Below are 19391 nucleotides of genomic sequence, written 5' to 3'. Positions count from 1 at the left end.
TTCAAACCAACACTGATTAAGAGAGAGGAAGAAGGACACTACATCCTTGTAAAGGGAAGAATCCAAGGGGAAGAGATGACAATCATAAATATCTATGCACCAAACACTAGTGCACCCAACTATATAAAACAAATACTAATGGACATGAAAAGTCATATATGCACTAATACAATTGTAGTGGGGGACCTCAACACCCCACTGTCACAAATAGATAGATGAGCTAGACAAAAAATAAGTAATGAAATACTAGAACTCAATCAAACTCTTGAGCAAATGAACTTAACAGATGTTTATAGAATCTTCCACCCCACAAAATCAGAATACACATTCTTCTCAGCTGCACATGGGTCATTCTCCAAAATACACCACATAGAACATGTTTAAGGAAGTGCAAAGGAATTGAAGTTATCCCCTGTATATTATCAGACCATAGTAGGATGAAACTGGAGATCCATAGCAAAAGAAACTCAAAAAATTTCATAAACACATGGAAATTGAACAAACACACATGGAAATTGAACAAACACACTTCTGAATAACCAATGGGTCACAGAGGAAATGAAAGAAGAAATCAGACAGTTCCTTCAATTAAATGACAATGACAATACAACATATCGGAATCTATGGGACACAATGAAAGCAGTCTTACTAGGGAAATTCATAGCAGTGAATATGCATATTAGGAAAACAGAACGAGCCCAATTAAACAACCTGATGCTGAACCTCAAGCTTCTAGAAAAAGAAGAGCAGGACAAATCCAGAGTTCATACAAGGGAGGAAATTACAAAGATCAGAGGAGAAATCAATGCAATGGAGACTAAGAGAACAATACAAAAAATCAATGAAGCCAAGAGTTGGTTCTTTGAAAGAATCAACAAAATTGACAAACCCTTAGCCAACCTTGTCAGAAAAAGGAAAGAAAAGGCCCAAATCCATGCAATTAGGAATGAAAAGGGTGAAATGACAACAGACCCATCTATAGGATCATCAAAACCTACTTCCAGAAACTATATGCCCATAAGATGGAAAACACAGAAGAAATGGACAGATTCCTAGATACATATGAATTACCAAAGTTGAATGAAGAAGACCTAAAAATTCTAAACAACCCAATATCAACCAATGAAATTGAAAACATAATTAAAAACTTATCAACTAAGAAAAGCCCAGGCCCTGATGGCTTCACTGCTGAATTCTACAAGACATTTAGAGAGGAACTACTGCCACTACTGTTTAAACTCTTCAATGAAATTGAAAGGGAAGCAAAACTCCCAAATTCATTCCTGGAAGCAAGCATCACCTTGATCCCCAAAGCAGAGAAAGACCCAACCGAAAAGGAGAACTATAGGCCAATCTCACTAATGAACATAGATGCAAAAATCCTTAATAAGATACTGGCACATAGAAGGCAGAAGATCATCAAGAAGATCATACACCCTGATCAAGTGGGATTCATCACAGGGATGCAGGGATGGTTCAACAAATACAAATCAATCAATGTAATACACTATATCAATAGAGCCAAGGACAAACACTATATGATTATCTCCATAGATACAGAATAAGCATTTGACAAAATCCAACATGCATTTATGGTAAAAAATAAACCTACAAAAAATTGGAATAGATGGTCTGTACCTCAAACTGATAAAAGCCATCTATGAAAAACCATCAGCCAACATGATACTAAATGGTCACAAACTGAAATCCTTCATACTAAAATCAGGAACAAGACAAGGACGTCCACTATCACCATTCTTGTTCAATATAGTTCTGGAAACATTAGCCATGGCAATTAGACAAGAGAAAGAAATAAAAGGAAAAAAGATAGTTAATGAAGAAGTCAAATTGTCATTATTTGCAGATGACATGATACTGTATATAGAAGACCCCAAGAACTCCACCAAAAGTCTTCTAGACTTAATAACCAAATTCAGAAGAGTAGCTGGTTACAGGGTCAACACAAAAAAATCAATAGCATTCCTCTACACAAACAACAGACTCACTGAGAGAGAAATAGGGCAAATAATTCCTTTCACAATAGCATTCAAAAAATTGAAATACCTAGCAATCAACCTAACAAAAGAAATCAAAGACCTCTTCTCTGAAAACTATAGCACTCTGAAAGGAGAGATTGAAGATGATATCAGAAAAGGGACAGACATCCCCTGCTCCTGGGTAGGAAGGATTAATAGAGTGAAAATGGCCATACTTCCAAAACTGCTCTATAGATTTAATGCAATTCCAATTGAGATCCCAGCAGCATACTTCATGGACCTTGAGAAAACAATCTGAAAATTCATTTGGAACAAGAAGAGACCCAGAATAGCAAAAGCAATTCTAGGTAACAGAGACATGGCAGGGAGTATGACAATCCCCAACCTGCAACTATATTACAAAGCTGCTGTGATAAAAACAGCATGGTACTGGCAAAGAAACAGACCTGAGGACCAGTGGAACAGATTAGAAGATGCAGAAACAACACCAGACACACTCAGCCATCTCATCTTCGATAAAGGAGCCAAACACCCTCACTGGAGGAAAGATAGCCTCTTTAATAAATGGTGCTGGAAAAATTGGGCTTCAACTTGCCAAAGATTAAAACTTGACCTATATCTCTCACCATGCACTAAACTAAAATCAAAATGGCTTAAAGATCTAAATATTAAAATAGAAACTGTGAACCAGTTGGAACAGAGGTTAGGTAGAACTCTTGAAGACATTGGTGTAGGAAAAGATTTTATGAACAAAACCTCAGTTGCCTGTGGACTAGCACACACAATCAACAAGTGGGATCTTTTCTTATTAAAAAGCTTCTGCACAGCAAGAGAAACCATAAGCAGTGTGAAGAGACAACCCACAATGTGGGAAAAAATCTTCACCTGCTTTTCCTCAGACAGAGGTCTACTATCTCGAATCTATAAAGAACTTAAAAAGGTCAGACCTCCCAAATTTAAAGACCTAATCCAAAAATGGGCATCTGAAATGAACAGATATTTCTCAGACAAAGAAGTAGACATGGCAAATAAACATATGAAAAACTGTTCAACATCACTGGTCATTTGAGAGATGCAAATGAAAACAATGCTGAGATTCCTCCTCATTCCAGAAAGAATGGCTGCTATCATGAAATCAACCAATCACAAATGCTGGTGGGGCTGTGGGGAAAGAGGAACCCTGCTCCATTCCTGGTGGGAGTGTAGACTGGTGCAACCACTGTGGAAATCAGTATGGAGATACCTCAAAGAACTAGGACTGGAAGTCCCATTTGACCCAGCTATTCCTCTGCTGGGGATCTTTCCCAAAGAATTAGAAGAATCATACCACAGTGATATATGTGCACCCATGTTCATAGCAGCACAGTTTGTGATAGCTAAAACTTGGAAACAGCCCAAATGCCCATCAAGTGGAGACTGGATAAAGAAAATGTGTTTTTTTTTTTTTTAATGTAAAATGGAGTACTACTCAGCCATAAAAAATGACAAATTAGAGACATTTATAACTAAGTGAATGCACATTGAGGTGATACTCTTAAGTGAAAAAAATAGGACACACATGTATAAATACCAAATAGTTTCTCTGGTGTGAGAAACTGAAAGTATAAATAAGGACTAAAATGTATAATAGGTAATGTGAAATAGGAAGAAAAGGGGCCAAGGGGAAGGAAGTGGCAGGCCTAGGGGAAAGGATAGAAGGGAATGGGATTAATATGAGAAAATGGAAAAATAGGAACAAAATCGTTGTAAATAGGGAGAAATGGAGGGATTGAAGGGAGGGCTGGGCAAGGGTGAAAAATAAGAACCAAGAGAGACTATGTAAAGGTGCAAATTTCCAATGATGAATGTCATTATATTGTATACCTAAAATGGACCAATGATTAGAATGAATAATTGATAATGTAAAATAGGAAGAAAAGGCCCAAAGGGGTAGGGGTAGTGGGAGGGGCAGGGGAAAGGAAAGAAGGGAAAGGAAAAATGCTGAGAAATGGAAAAAATGGAAATAAAGTCTTTGTAAATAGGGAAGGGTGGGCTAGGAATGGGGAAAAAATAAGAACCAAGATGCATTATGTAAAGGTACAATTCCCAATGAGAAATGTAATTGTGTTGCATACCTAAAATGTACCAATAAAAGAATTTAACAACAACAACAAAAAACAATGTTCATCATAGCATTATTAACAATACCAAAAACTGGAAACAAAATACTTGTGTGTGTTAGAGACTGTCCTTCCAGTATTTTGTGTCTCTTCTTCATTAGCAGTAAGAATCCTGGTTGGTGGATGGGTACATAGTCACCGAGTAAAGCTTTTCATATGTTGGGCCTCCCACAGGTACTGTGTAACCGTTAAAAATGTGTATGGCTTCTAAGAAGTCTCCTTACTTGGGAACACCTTTCTTTGAAGTTTTATCTTTCAGCTTCCTGGAATGTGGATGTGGTGGCTGGATATGGAGCATGTGTTTTGGAATATGAGGCAACATGTTCTAGGGATGAACAACAGTGAGATAGAATGAGTCTGGGTCTTGGCACTGTGGGAATCATGACACAAACCTTGAGAATGATTTGTATGAATAAAAATAAACTTCAATAAGTTTTAAGTGACAGTATTTAAATGTTTTATTCACAAATATCCAAATTTTAGCCTCACAAATACAAAGTTCAATAGTAAAGTGATGGTTAAATATGATGTGTAAATATGTGTATGCTTTATAAGGTATAATTAAAGCAGTTGTTAAAATGACATCACACAAGAGTATTAACATGAAAAATTTCCTATAGGGCTAAGAGGAAAAGAATAGGCCACATTCAAAAACAAGGTAAAGGTAATATTTGCAAAATAATCTTATCTCTATGTATGTATTTGTACACATACATACACAAACACGTATCTCTACAGATATACATTTACCTCACTTGCCTTCCCTCCCCAATATATAACCAAATGTTGGGAGCTATTATGTTTGCATAGTAGAATTATAAATATGTTTTTAGTGTATTTTTGTGGCTTTCACATTCGGCATGTATTATGTTGGTAATAAGGAGAGAAATCTATAAAAATAAAAATATTTTTCTAAAATAAATCAAAATTAATTGTGATTTACTAATCTTTAAAGAAAAACACAAGAAATTAAGTACTGAGAAAGACTTTTCCCTTACAATGTGCATTTTATAATGTAGGTTGTAGTTGCATATTTTCTTATGTTTATACCTGAATGGTTATGATTACTCTTTAAAACTGTATGTAAGCCAATTATTTAGTAGATGGGAAAATGTGTATACTGTGTAGCTCCTACTCAAATAGGATGTGAAGCAGAAGATATTCTGAAGATGACATCTAGTGGTTGCTGTGGTAACCTTACAGACTGCATTTCAGTAATCTTTCATGTCAGTTTCTAGCATTGGAATTGACATATTCTTAGCTTTGATATACAGGAAGAAGGCTTTATCTGGTTGTTATTAATCCTTAAGAGACTGTATTTGTGGTAACTATTTGGCTTTGAAGAAAGCAGTAGAATCACAATGGAGGTGGTGAAGAATAGCTCAAAATGATTCAAGGAATCTAACGCCTAGTGTTAGAATATTCATGGCAACCTTAAACAACTATCACTCCAGCTAATAATTATAGTTCATATTTATTGTGGAGCACTCACTAAATAATAGCACTGTACTGAGTGCTTTATAAACACCACCTCATTTACATCTGTTCCCTGATATAAACCTTACAATAGTCCTGCAAAATAGAATTATCACTGCTATTTCATAAGAGAGACAAAAACTGAGACTTAGAGAGTTTAGGTAAGTGTTCAAAGCTACATTGTTAGGACATGGTGGTGCCAGTATTCAAACTCAAGTCATCTGCCAACACATTTTCCCACTGCTCTGTGCAGTATCCAGGTGGCTCCCTAATACCAGATATGCGTCTGTTTTAAATGTGCCCTGTGGAGGGAGACACTGCAGCAATGCAGGTTTAGTCACTGGAGTTTTAATCAGCTGCACTTACTAAACAGCAGCTTTATTGAGTGTGGCATCATTGTGATTTCTGAAAGTATGACATCCCTTTCTTATGACATTAAGGTATACAACTAAGCTTATAAGAATAATTGTACCACAACATAATTTTATATTGAAGCCTAGTTCTAAGGCAGATAGTTAAGTGGAGTAAGTCTGTAAGTCTTCCGTCCAATGATGCAGGAGGGAAGACGTATTATAGCTGACGTGATGAGAAGATGCTTTCCAAAGAGCTGGCCTTCGAATAAGTTTTCTATGGCCCAGCTCCTCAGAGAACACCTATGGAGGTGCAGCAGGGATGTCACCTGTTTGAAATGAAGAATCTTAGGCCTTATCCCAGAACTACTGAATCAGAATCTGCAGTTTAGTAAGATCCTCATTTGATTTTCACGCACATTAAGGTATGAAAAACCCCACTTTAAAGAAGATACTTGCAAGCTGAGCTTGGTGGCATATACTTGTAACACCAGCACTCTGGCAGGCTAAGGCAAGAGGATTGCAAGTTTGAGCCCACTCTGGGAAATTTAGCAGCTTAGGCAGACCCTATCTCAAAATTAAAAAAAAAAAAAGGTCTGGAGAATGTAGATCAGTACAAAAGTTTGGAGTTCAAATGCGAGTGCTGAAAATAACAACAACAAAAACGTCCTCATATAGCATTTGGACAGCATATGGTGGAGGGAACAGGTCTGTAGTCACAGGAAAAGCATGAGCAATGGCATAGTGGTAGGAATGAATGAAGCATTTCCAGAGAATTGCACCTAGATGAGCTGTAGCACAACCTGCAGAATGGAATAGAGGGAGTAGTGAAAAGGTAAGAGGGTGATTTTGTGGAGAGTCCAAGAATATATCTTGCCCTAGAGGGAATAGGGATAATTAAAAATTTTTGATCAAGAAATTATGTAATGATAATTTTTATCCAACAGCCCCTTAAAATTTATAAAGTATTTAAGCTTTGTGATAAATTTAGAACTTAACCTTTGGATAATATGCAACTTCACCTATTTCCTACAGTCTTCACATCACCAAACATATCTATTATTAATAGGTATTCAGTTTATGGAGATTATTAAAAGAGAATGGAGTAAACCCTGAAGGAAAACAGAAACATTTGAGAATTCTACACCTATCACCTGTTCCCTTGTAGAGATTTTATAGTTCAACTAGACTAGGAGATTTAAAAGCCCACACAACCTGGTCCTTCACCAATAGCCAGAACAAGCAGATGAAGCATCAGCTCACTGTAGTTTGTATAGATTCAGTTCTCTTTTGCTTTCTCAGTCTGAGAAAGGGCCCCAAATCCCTTCCCTCAGGCGGCTTTGATGAGGAATCTGTGAGAGACAGAAGCTATTTTGTCAAGCTGTCAGCTGTCCTGAATAAGGAAGCCAGGAACAAGAGAAACAGATAAGAGGTGCATTCTCAGGCATGAGGCGGAGCCTTGTCTGCCTTGGATTAAAAGGACAAGGCAAGAGGATTTGGGAAGGGTGGGTGAATCCACTGAATTTTTATTTGTAGGCTGACAACAGTGTGACAGACACAAAATGAGTCAACAAAGATACCCAATGACTAGTTGAGAGTCAGAGACAATCAAGAGACAAGCACTCTGGACACAGGATGCTTCATATCAGGGGTGACTGCATTTGTTACAGAGAGTGAGATAGTGGGAAGAGGAAAAAGGTACATAAGCAAACATATTGCTCCTGTAACTTGGGCCTTGCTAACTAGGATAATTTTTGCTGCCACCAGTTGACAATTTAAGCAGTTCCTTCAAGGAAGCTCAAAGACATGCAATTACTGGCTTCTGGGAAAAGTCAGATCCTGAGAAGAGCTGCACTGTTCTCAGTCAAGGTCAGGAACAACTGCTTGTGATGTGTCAACCTGTGGGATGCATTTAGATTCATTTAACTTTTCCCAAGTATCTAATGACAAATAACGGATTTAAAAGCCCGACCCAGAAAAGGGAAACATACATGCAATGGACACTGTCCTTGGTATGCAGTATATCTGTTGACCGGGAGACACAAGGATTTGCTACCTAACCAGGCTGAGTGTTCTTTTTTTTTTTTCATCCTTTTATTGGTACATTTTAGGTATACAATATAATGACATTCATTATTGGAGATATGCACCTTTACATACTCTCTTGGTTCTTATTTTTTCCCCCTTCCCCTGCCCTCCCTTCAACCCCTCTATGCCTCCCTATTTACAAAGATTTTGTTCCTATTTTTCCATTTTCTCATATTAATTCCATTAGCTTCTTTCCTTTCCCCTACCCTTCCCACTTCCTTCCCCTTTGCCCCTTTTCTTCCTATTTCACATTACCTATTATACCTTTTAGTCCTTATTTATACTTTCAGTTTCTCACACTAGAGAAACTATTTGATATTTACATATGTGTGTCCTGTTTATTTCACTTAAGAGTATTGCCTCAATGTGCATCCATTTAGCAATAAATGTCTCTAATTTCTCATTTTTGATGCCTGAGTAGTACTCTGTTTTATAAAAAAAACCCCACATTTTCTTTATCCAGTCTCCACTTGATGGGCATTTGGGCTGTTTCCAAGTTTTAGCTATTACAAACTGCACTGCTATGAATATGGGTGCACATATATCACTGTGGTATGATTCTTTGAATTCTTTGGGGAAGATCCCCAGCAGGGGAATAGCTGGGTCAAATGGGACTTCCAGTCCTAGTTCTCTGAGGTATCTCCATACTGATTTCCACAGTGGTTGCACCAGTCTACACTCCCACCAGCAGTGGAGCAGGATTCCTCTTTCCTGCCAGCCCCGCCAGCATTTGTTGTTGGTTGATTTCATGATAGCAGTCATTCCTTCTGGAATGAGGAGGAATCTCAGCATTGTTTTCATTTGCATCTCTCAAATGACCAGTGATGTTGAACAGTTTTTCATATGTTTATTTGCCATGTCTACTTCTTTGTGTGAGAAATGTCTGTTCATTTCAGATGCCCATTTTCAGATTGGGTCTTTAAATTTGGGAGGTCTGATCTTTTTAACTTCTTTATAGATTCGAGATAGTAGACCTTTAGGACTGAGGGACCGCTGGGAAAATTTTTTCCCACATTGTGGGTTGTCTCTTCACACTGCTGGTGGTTTCTTTTGCTGTGCAGAAGATTTTTAGTAAAAAGAGATCCCACTTGTTGATTGTTTGTGCTAGTTCATGGGCAACTGAGGTTTTGTTCATAAAGTCTTTTCCTACCACAAAGTCTTCAAGAGTTTTACCTAACCTCTGTTCCAGCCGGTTCAGTGTTTCTGTTTTTATATTTAGATTTTAATCCATTTTGATTTTAGTTTAGTGCGTGGTGAGAGGTGTAGGTCTAGTTTTAGTCTTTGGCAAGTTGAAACCCAATTTCTCCAGCACCATTTATTAAAGAGACTATATTTCCTCCAGTGAGGGTGTTTGGATCCTTTGTCAAAGATGAGGTGGCTGAGTGTGTCTGAAGTTGTTTCTTCATCTTCTAATCTGTTCCATTGGTCTTCAGGTCTGTTTCTTTGCCAGTACCATGGTGTTTATATTACAGTAGCATTGTAGTATAGTTTCAAGTTGGGGGTTGTAATACCTCCTGCCATGTCTCTGTTACCTAGAATTGCTTTTGCTATTCTGGGTCTCTTCTTGTTCCAAATGAATTTTCGGATTGGTTTCTCAAGGTCTATGAAGTATGCTGCTGGGATTTCAATTGAGATTACATTGAATCTATATAGCAATTTTGGAAGTATAGCCATTTTCACTATGTTGATCCTTCCTACCCAGGATCAAGGAATGTCTTTCCATTTTGTGATATCCCCTTCAATATCTTTTTTCAAAGTGCTATAGTTTTCAGAGAAGAGATCTTTGATTTCTTTTGTTAGGTTGATTGTTAGGTATTTCAGTTTTTTGGATGCTATTGTGAAAGGAATTATTTGCCCTATTTCTCTCTCAGTGAGTCTGTTGTTTGTGTAGAGGAAAGCTATTGATTTTTTTGTGTTGACCTTGTAACCAACTACTTGACTGAATTTGGTTACTAAGTCTAGAAGACTTTTGGTGGAGTTCTTGGTGTTGTCTATGTAGAGTATCATGTCATCTGCAAATAATGACAATTTGACTTCTTCATTTCCTATCTTTATTCCTTTTATTTCTTTCTCTTGTCTAGTTGCCATGGCTAATGTTTCCAAAAGTATATTGAACAAGAGTGGTGATAGTGGACATCCTTGTCTTGTTCCTGATTTTAGTGTGAAGGATTTCAGTTTTTGACCATTTAGTCTGATATTAGCTATTGGTTTTTCATAGATGGCTTTTATCAGATTGAGGTAGAGACCATCTATTCCAATTTTTGGAGGGTTTTTATCATAAATGCATGTTGGATTTTGTCAAATGGTTTTTCTGCATCTATTGAGATGATCATATGGTTTTTGTTCCTGGCTCTATTGATATAGTGTATTACATTGATTGATTTGCATATGTTGAACCATCCCTGCATCCCTGAGATGAATCCCATTTCGTCAGGTTGGATGATCTTCTTGATGATCTTCTGCATTCTGTTTGCCAGTATCTTATTAAGGATTTTTACATCAATGTTCATTAGTGAGATTGGCCTATAGTTCTCTTTTTCGGTTAGGTCTTTCTCTGCTTTGGGGATCAAAGTGATGTTTGCTTCCAGGAATGATTTCAGGAGTATTGCTTCCCTTTCAATTTCATTGAAAGGGTTTAAACAGTAGTGGCAGTAGTTCCTCTCTAAATGTCTTGTAGAATTCAGTGATGAAGCCATCAGGACCTGGGCTTTCCTTGGTTGTTAACTTTTTAATTACGTTTTCTATTTCACTGATTAATATTGGGTTGTTTAGAATTCTTAGGTCTTATTCATTCAACTTTGGTAATTCATATGTATCTAGGAATCTGTCCATTTCTTCTGTTTTCCATCTTATTGGCTTATAGGTTCTGGAAGTAGGTATTGATGATTCTCTGGATTTCTGCTGAGTGTGTTGTAATTTCACCCTTTTCATTCCTAATGTACAGATTTCTTTCCTTTTTCTGATAAGGTTGGCTAAGGGTTTGTCATTTTTTTTTATTCTTCTGAAGAGCCAAATCTTGGCTTCATTGATTTTTTGTATTGTTTTCTTAGTATCCATTGCATTGATTTCTGCCCTAATCTTTATAATTTCCTCCCTTGTATGAGCTTTGGGTTTGTCCTGCTCTTCTCTTTCTAGAAGCTTGAGGTTCAGCATCAGGTTGTTTAATTTGGCTTGCTCTGTTTTCCTAATATGAGTATTTACTGCTATGAATTTCCCTCATAAGACTGCTTTCATTGTGTCCCATATATTCTGATATGTTGTATTGTCATTGCCATTTATTTGAAGGAACTGTCTGATTTCTTCTTTAATTCTTCTGTGATCCATTGGTTATTCAGAAGTGTGTTGTTCAATTTCCATGTGTTTATGAAGATTTTACAGTTCCTTTTGCTATGGATCTCCAATTTCATCGCACTATGGTCTGATAATATACAGGGGATAATTTCAATTCCTTTGCACTTACCAAAATATGTTCTATGAGTAAGTATGTGGTCTATTTTGAAGAATGACCCGTGTGCAGCTGAAAAGAATGTTTATGCTGTTTTTGTGAGGTGAAACACTCTGTAAACATCTGTTAAGTTCATATGTTCAAGAGTTTTATTGAGCTCTAGTATTTCATTGCTTGTTTTTTGTCTAGTTGATCTATCTATTTGTGACAGTGGGGCATTGAGGTCCCCCACTACTATCGTATTAGTGCTTATATGGTTTTCATGTCCATTAGTATTTGTGTTATATAGTTGGGTGCACTAGTATTTGGTGCATAGATATTTATGATTGTCATCTCTTCCTCTTGGATTGTTCCCTTTACAAGGATATAATGTCCTTCTTCCTCTCTCTTAATCAGTGTTGGTTTGAAATCCACTTGGTCTGCAAAGAGGATAGCTACTCCTGCTTTTCTTCGGGTTCCTGTCCCATGGAGTATTGTTTTCCACCCTTTAACTTTCAGTCTATGAGTTTCATTTTGAATTGTGTTTCTTGTATGCAGCATATTGTTGGATTTTGTTTCTTGACTCATTCTTCCAGTCTATTTCTTTTGATTGATGAATTGAGACCATTAACATTGATGGTTATAACTGATAACGTATTGAGTTATCATTTTCACGACTTTTTCTTTTTGTTTGATCCTCCCCCTTTGCTTTTAATTTCTTGTCATGCCAGATGGTTTCCTTCTGCTTTGCCTCCTGGGGTTGTGATCCTCATTGTCTTTTCCTAGGATGTTGTCTAAAATTTTTTGGAGTGCTGGTTTGGTATTCATGAAGTTCCTAAGGTGCTCTTTGTGGTGAAAGTGTCTTATTTCTCCATCAATTTTGAAAGATAGTTTTGTAGGGTACATCAATCTGGGTTGGAGGTTGTTTTACTTTAGGCCTTGAAACACATCACTCCAAGCTCTTCTTGCTTTGATGATTTGCACTGAGAAGTCTGCTGTGATTCTCATGGGCTTTCCTTTGTATGTGATTTGTTTCTTTTCTCTAACTACTTGTAGAATTTTGTTCTTCTGTTGGGTTTCTGGAATCTTAACAATTATACACCTATGTGTAGATTTTTTTTTTGATTAAGGCTAGTTGGAATCCTGTATGCATCACTTATCTGTATGTCATATTCTTTTCCCCTGCTTGGGAAGTTTTCTACCATCACTTCTGTGAAAAGTTTTTTTATGTCATCTACACTCTCCTGTTTCTTCATTGACTCCAATCAGTCTTATGTTATTTTTTTTTTGCATCATCTAGCAGCTGCTGGATTGATTTCTTGTGGTCTCTTACTATTTTAAAGCAATTTTCCTTTTCCTGGTCACTAATTGCAATCTTGTCTTCTATGTCTGAAATTCTGTCCTCACATTGGCTCATTCTGCTGCATAGGCTTTCAATGGAGCTTTTAATATTCTGGAAGTCTGTTTGCATCTGTTTTATGGATTCCTTTTGTTTGCTATGTTGGGATTCCATCGTGTTCCTCAGCTCCTCTATTTTTTTATGTGTATCTGCTCTAGATTTATTAATCATGTCTTGTACCATGGGCACAAACTTTGCTGTTATGTAAGCAATTATTTCTGATTTCATTTTTTCCAGATCTTCTTTCTTTGCTAGTTCAGGGAGTCCAGGTGGTTGAGTATCAGAATGTTCCATCTTGTTTCCCTTTGGGGTTGCTGTAGGTGATCTGGAAGTCTGGTTCTGAGGCTTTTTTACCTGTCTTCTCATTTTGACCCAAGGTGTGTGTGTGTGTGTGTGTGTGTGTGTGTGTGTGTGTGTGTGTGTTCCTGGTGCCCATGCAGCTCACCTCCTCTGTGCTGGGTGCCACCGAGGCCCACCTACCTGGAAGCCTCCTGCTGTATGGGATCTGTGGTGCATGGATCTGGAAGTCTCCTCTGGGCTGGGAGCCATGGCACACTTACCCGCAAACCTCCTGCTACCTGGGAGCCATGGCACACCCACCTGGAAGTCTGCTCTGGGCTGGGAGCCATGGCACACTGATCCTGAGGCCTCCTCTGTGCTGGGAGCTGCTGCATGCCTACCCAGATGCCTCCTGCTGCCTCCAGCCTGTGTGTTCTGAGATCAGCCAATGTGTCCTCCCTAGATTTGGTCAGAGTTGGTTCTTCTTGGAGTTTGTCCTTTGTGATTGCATCTGATCTGGGCATAATATTCTACAGGTTTGACCAAGGCTTTAAGCCATTTTTTTAAACCAGTGATTCTGCTATCACAGCCCTTTGTTTGCCAGGTAAATGATTAGCATTTATTTTCATTTGATCAACTCCACCATCAAAGCTGGGTGAAGTGAGTTTATTACCAGCCTAGAGATTTCCACTCTGAGCAACAGGGCTGGATGATTTGTTCATGCCCTTTAGCCTTCAGCTTAAATGACTTCCACCTGGGTTTCTTCAGGATCATTTAGAACAATTTCTCAGAGTAGGAATTGATAGGTCTCCCACTACCTCAGCAGCTATTATGTATAGTAGCTGCCCTCTTTCTATCGTGCCTTGCCCCTCCCCTGTGTGACATCATGCCAAGATGGTTGCTCCCACCAAAGAATAAACCCTTCTTCCCAGTATGCCCCTGTTCCCACCTAGAAAGTAACCTAATACTTGCTCACCTGCTACCACTTAGTGACATCACTGGCTCCTCCATTCCCTAGTCACTACCTCACTGAACCCCACCTCAGCCCCTACAAACCCCACCCCAGTCTCTATAAAAGACTCTCCCTGCCCCAGCCATATTGCTTTTGTCTCTCCTTTGTTCAGAGAGAGCCTGGCAGATCTATTTCCTTAATAAAGCCTTGTTGTGGCCCGGTCTGGTCTTGGTTTTCCACCCTTTTACCTGACAAGAATCACAGTTAATATGCCCCATTGGCCCAGAATGCATTCCAGAGATAGATTTTTCTTGTGAGGCTATTGTCACTTTTCTTTAGTTACATATACCATACTAAAGTTTGGCAGTTAAGGCTTGGTGAGGCCTCACTCTTTGTAATTTTTTTTTGGATTTATTTTCTTGCAATAGTTTTAGTTTAATGGTAAAATAGTTGTGTTTTTTACTCTTAAAGTGTATCAAGGTTTCCAACTATCAGCCTTGTTGAGTTGATGGCCTTAGTCAGAAAAGGTCTATTTTAGCAATATTATTATTTTTGGTCTTTGTCACTTTCAGAGGAACTATGTTTAGTAGGAGACTATCTTTTTCATGTAACTGTAGCCGAGCCCTTCTAATCCCTGACCCTTAGGCTCTGGCTTTAACAGATTCATTGTGTCTTAAATATGAGCAAGAATTTACCAGCAACTGTGTAAACACCTAACAAGAATTCAGGTCACCCTTTTCAATTTATCATTAATAGGTCCCCAACATTCCCTCCTTGTTTCCCCACCCCAGCTAATTATTCATGTTTGGGCCTGTAACTGACAATTTCTTCCCTGATTTTGGAATTCATGATATTTTTTTAGGAGACTAGTGACAGAAAATCAACCACTAATTGGCAGAATGGCAGACATATAGTTTTTCTTTGATAAAAATCTTTAGCAGGAGATCAGGAATGTTTGAATCTATTTGCTAAATGCCATATCAGCTTTTTGCAAAATTTTGACTTTATTCTCAGAAAGGCACTCCAAACCTTGTGGTTTCAGATTCTAGTCTACATCTTCTGAGATCAACAACTTTCTGAATGGCCACAGTTGGGACACATGCATCTACCTGAATCAATCAATGAAGGTAGGCAGATAGAATCCTCTATTTGGCTAAGCTAGATCATGCGGCCAAGGATTGAGGGGATGTCCATTATACTCTACTTAAGTGGATTGCTTTGGTGAGTAGATGGTTTCTTATTTTAGTGTATGTGCTGCTGAAGTGAGCAAAACAGGTTTAGCAACTTTTTTTTTTTTTTGGTACCCGGGATCTAACTCAGGACCTTGCGATTGCTAGGCAGGCACAGTGCCACTGAGCTAAATCCCCAGCCCTAGACAGTTTCTTGAAACAAAACTAGATGCAGAGCAGGCTAAAACAACAAATTTCCTACTTGTCCTGATATGTTAGTGTTGAAACTGAGGCAAGAAAGCAGTTGTTATATGTGGCTGGACCAAGTCTCAAATGTTATTCAATATGTTTCACTTATTACAGAAGTCTCATAATATACTAATTAGAGACAGTAAGTTTATGATTTGTTAGTGGTTTTCATAGTTTTGAATTCAGATAATGTGGTATTTCACAGAAATAGTGTGTGTGTGGGGGATTCCTCGCTAGTATTAATGAGTCCCTTTCACGTGGTAGGCACTAGACTGAGGACTGGCTTATCAATTTGATGAAGATATGGTTTATACTCAAAAGGACTTATAATGGGGTGAGAAGTATACCCTCAAATAAATAAACCACAATGCAGTGTGCAAATGCCTACAACAAAGGACAGAGTTGTCTTTTTTTGTTTTTTGGTACCGGGGATCAAACTCCAGCCCTTGAGCCTGTGCAGCAGGAGGCAAAACCACTGAGCTAAATCCCCATCTCCCACACAGTTGTCTTTTGAGAGCCCACCAAGTGCTAAATGCTTGCTCTTTTGTTCTTCCCACATTTTCTTACTTAGAATTCAAAGCAACCCCTCAAAGTAAACAGTCTTCCCCAAAGACAAGGCTAGGAGACATTAGATCTTCTGATTTTGGTCATTTAGCTAATGAGTAGCAGCAATCTTTCTGGACTTTATTTGGGAAAATCATTTTGTTTAATACTCAGGAATACTGAGAAAGCACGACCAATCTTTAAGTCTTTAGAACAATTTATTTGTTTCATCTTTTCCATTTCCTAGAGCTTATCATGAAGTCCTACTAATTCTTCCATCACATTGCTCCCCAGATCTTCACCCAATACATCCTCCTACTCACTGTTCAGATTTTCAACATCTTGTCCTTAGATTGCCACAGGCAGCTTAATTGGATTTCTCCTTGCTTCCTATTTCTCTTGAAGTCATTCTGCTACCAGGTAAGTTTTGAGGGTGGGAGAAGTTGAATACAATTTTGTCTTGATCATTCATACAAGCCAATCATTGATATTCTAAGCCAATCATTGCATAGAATGTTAGTTTAAAATTGGATGTTAGTTTAAAATGTTTAGAGAAGGTGATGATATATATTATTTATTATACTAAAATACATACCAACAATCTCTTAATCCACAAACCTTGGTGCTTTCTCACTGCCTCCTTAGAAGTATTGACATTTTCAGGGTATCATCAGTCTGTGTTACCTGTGCCAAGCATTCAAACATGTCTTGCACATTGCTCTCATTGATCCATTCATTCCAACTAACTGGTGTATTAGGGTCTTTTACAGGACTCTGTCTGCCTTTCTCTGCATCTTGATCACATCACTGTTAGGTTTCCATCCCTGGCAATTCTAGCTAACTGTACTCTTATTTGTAAACTCTGAGGTTACTTTTTATTTTGTGACCATCTCTGAATCACAAAAATGGATGTCTGAAGTATTTTCTTCTAGCAAGGCTGTGTGGTTTACTGAATCACCAGTATGCGATCAGATAACTGCTTCTAAAGGGCCTGAAAGTGCTCTAATTAGTCATGGATACTAGCTTTTATACTGGTTTGGGTAGGAATGGAGGGGCTCAGATAAGAGGAAAATAGATGAGAGTTAAAATAAGCACAGATGGGCTGGGGATTTAGCTCAGTGGTTCTGGCACCTGCCTCATAAGCGCAAGGTCCCGAGTTCGATCCCTGGTACCAAAAAAAAGCACAGATGAAAAATTGCTTCTCAGCATTTATTCTTTTGTTTTCCTCTTGCTTTACTATATTCTATGGTGGGAGAGAAAGTCTCCTCCCTGTAGGAGGAGAGAGACACCAAACTTGATACTTTAGCTGATGACTGAAGGTTAAGTACCAAAGTCAATTTCACTGGCTCACTTGGAATTTGAGGCATTCCTGAATCAAAACAGTAAAATGATTTTCAGTATTCGATGACTTAATTTCTTTCATGCAGGAACATTAATAAAATCAGTAGTTAAAAATTATTACTTTTATGTAGCGTTTTAAGATTACAGAATTTTGATATCTTTATTAACATAATGATCATTATGGGAAACTTTTTTTGAAGTGAAGATTATGTGCTTATTTTATGTTAAGGGGAGCTTGTGATTAATGTTGATACTCCCAACTGCTTTTCTGTGATTTTTCTCTGGGGTAAAACACTTACATAGTTGACAAAATATCATTTGTTTCTCTGCTATGCATATGATTGATATTTTGGCTGACTTCAAGGCTGAATTATTTTCCTGGGAATGATTTTCCAAGAAAGACAAGCATTTTGCTAAATTTCCTTATAAAAGTTGGCACAGTCAAAAACCTAATAACAAATTTAGTGTTCAAAGGGGTAACAAGAATGTGAGTGAACTGAAAGACAATTTCTCTGCTTGGGGCTTATGCTGCTAAAGATTACTTTTAGCTTTTTGAAACTATGATTTTTCAAAAATTAAAAAAATTAAAAACTTGTTAGGTAGATTTGTTTTCTTACAAAGATATCTAAAAGCTTCGATTTCTGGAACCTACTCCTTGAAGACAGCAACATTGCATTTGATAAGATTTTACTCATTTAGCTCCAGAATGCTTATTCAGTTGAAAATGAAATGAAAATGAGTCCCAGTATAGAACACAGAATGATTTGTTCTAAATGGCACTGAAACTGTTTGTGGCCTAAGGAAGTACTAGTTCAGGGTCCTTTAAAAGTTGATGCTTACTACAACCCATGAACACAGTCAGCAAAATCTGTGCATTGGGAATTTTCTATGGCCTATTTTTTCCCAAATATATCTTTTTAGTTTTGTGTATTAGGAAAGGAGAACTATGCAAGGGCATAAACACTATTATGAATTAGAGGCTAGTTCCCCCCTCCATGCTTTTAGTGAAAGTTACTTTAGTTTACCTACAAGGTGCTCTAGTGTGTAAAGCACTATCTTAGTGTTACGTGTTTAGCAAAACAGAAAATCTTTTTATTTAAATGATCAGAATGTAAATACTGCATTACAGATCTGAGTTCCTGACATTTTGAAGGACCATTAATATGTCTGGTGTTTTTGTTTTAGTAACAAAGACAAACTCTGTAGAAAGTTCACCAAATCCTCTTGTTTTAAAACCAAACTGAGAAAGAGGAACAAATTGCTGCCTTATTTGCATTTTGGTTTCCTTTTGGTAGTGGCATCTCCTTTGATCTTGTTTATTTTGCTTTATGCTTGACTCCAACAGAGGTCAAAATACATGTTATGGACATATAGTTTGGCAATATGGTGGCAAATGAGAAAACAAGCAACATAAAGCAAACTTTGAGACAGATTTTTATCTAACAGAGCTAACAGAATGGAACATGAGAGTACCAGCAGCTCAGGGCTATAAACACAGCTTCCCATGACACATCCCCAGGGGGACAGATCATCCAGTTTCTATATTATGAAGTTTGGCACTCTACTGGCACAGAATCGGTTTTTGCCTCAGAAAATGTCTTTTTTCCTAAAACTCCAGCTGTCCTTCATTCACAAAGCAGTGTTTTAATAAGGTGGTTGTTTACTATGAAACAATGATACTGATAATAATGAATCACTAACAGCATAGCATATTCCTTACTGTGGATAGTCTACTTGATGTTGAACAGCTGGAGGAAAAGTGGGGAAATGCAATCAAGCATTTAAACATCATCACTGGATGTTTCCAAACATAAGCATCCAGATGTTTGGGATTGTGAAAGTAATATGTTTGATTGCCTGCCTTTCTCAGATTTTATCTGGATCTTTTGATGTTTTTCAGATAGAGTCTTAAGACTATTTTGCATTCTGAATGGTTATTCTGATCATGAATGATAACAACAATGC

This window comes from Heterocephalus glaber, unplaced genomic scaffold (assembly GCF_053883595.1).
Source record: "Heterocephalus glaber isolate CG9 unplaced genomic scaffold, H.glaber_assembly_v1.0 deba00001666, whole genome shotgun sequence".
Lineage (NCBI taxonomy): Eukaryota > Metazoa > Chordata > Mammalia > Rodentia > Bathyergidae > Heterocephalus > Heterocephalus glaber.
This window is presented reverse-complemented; position numbering follows the sequence as displayed.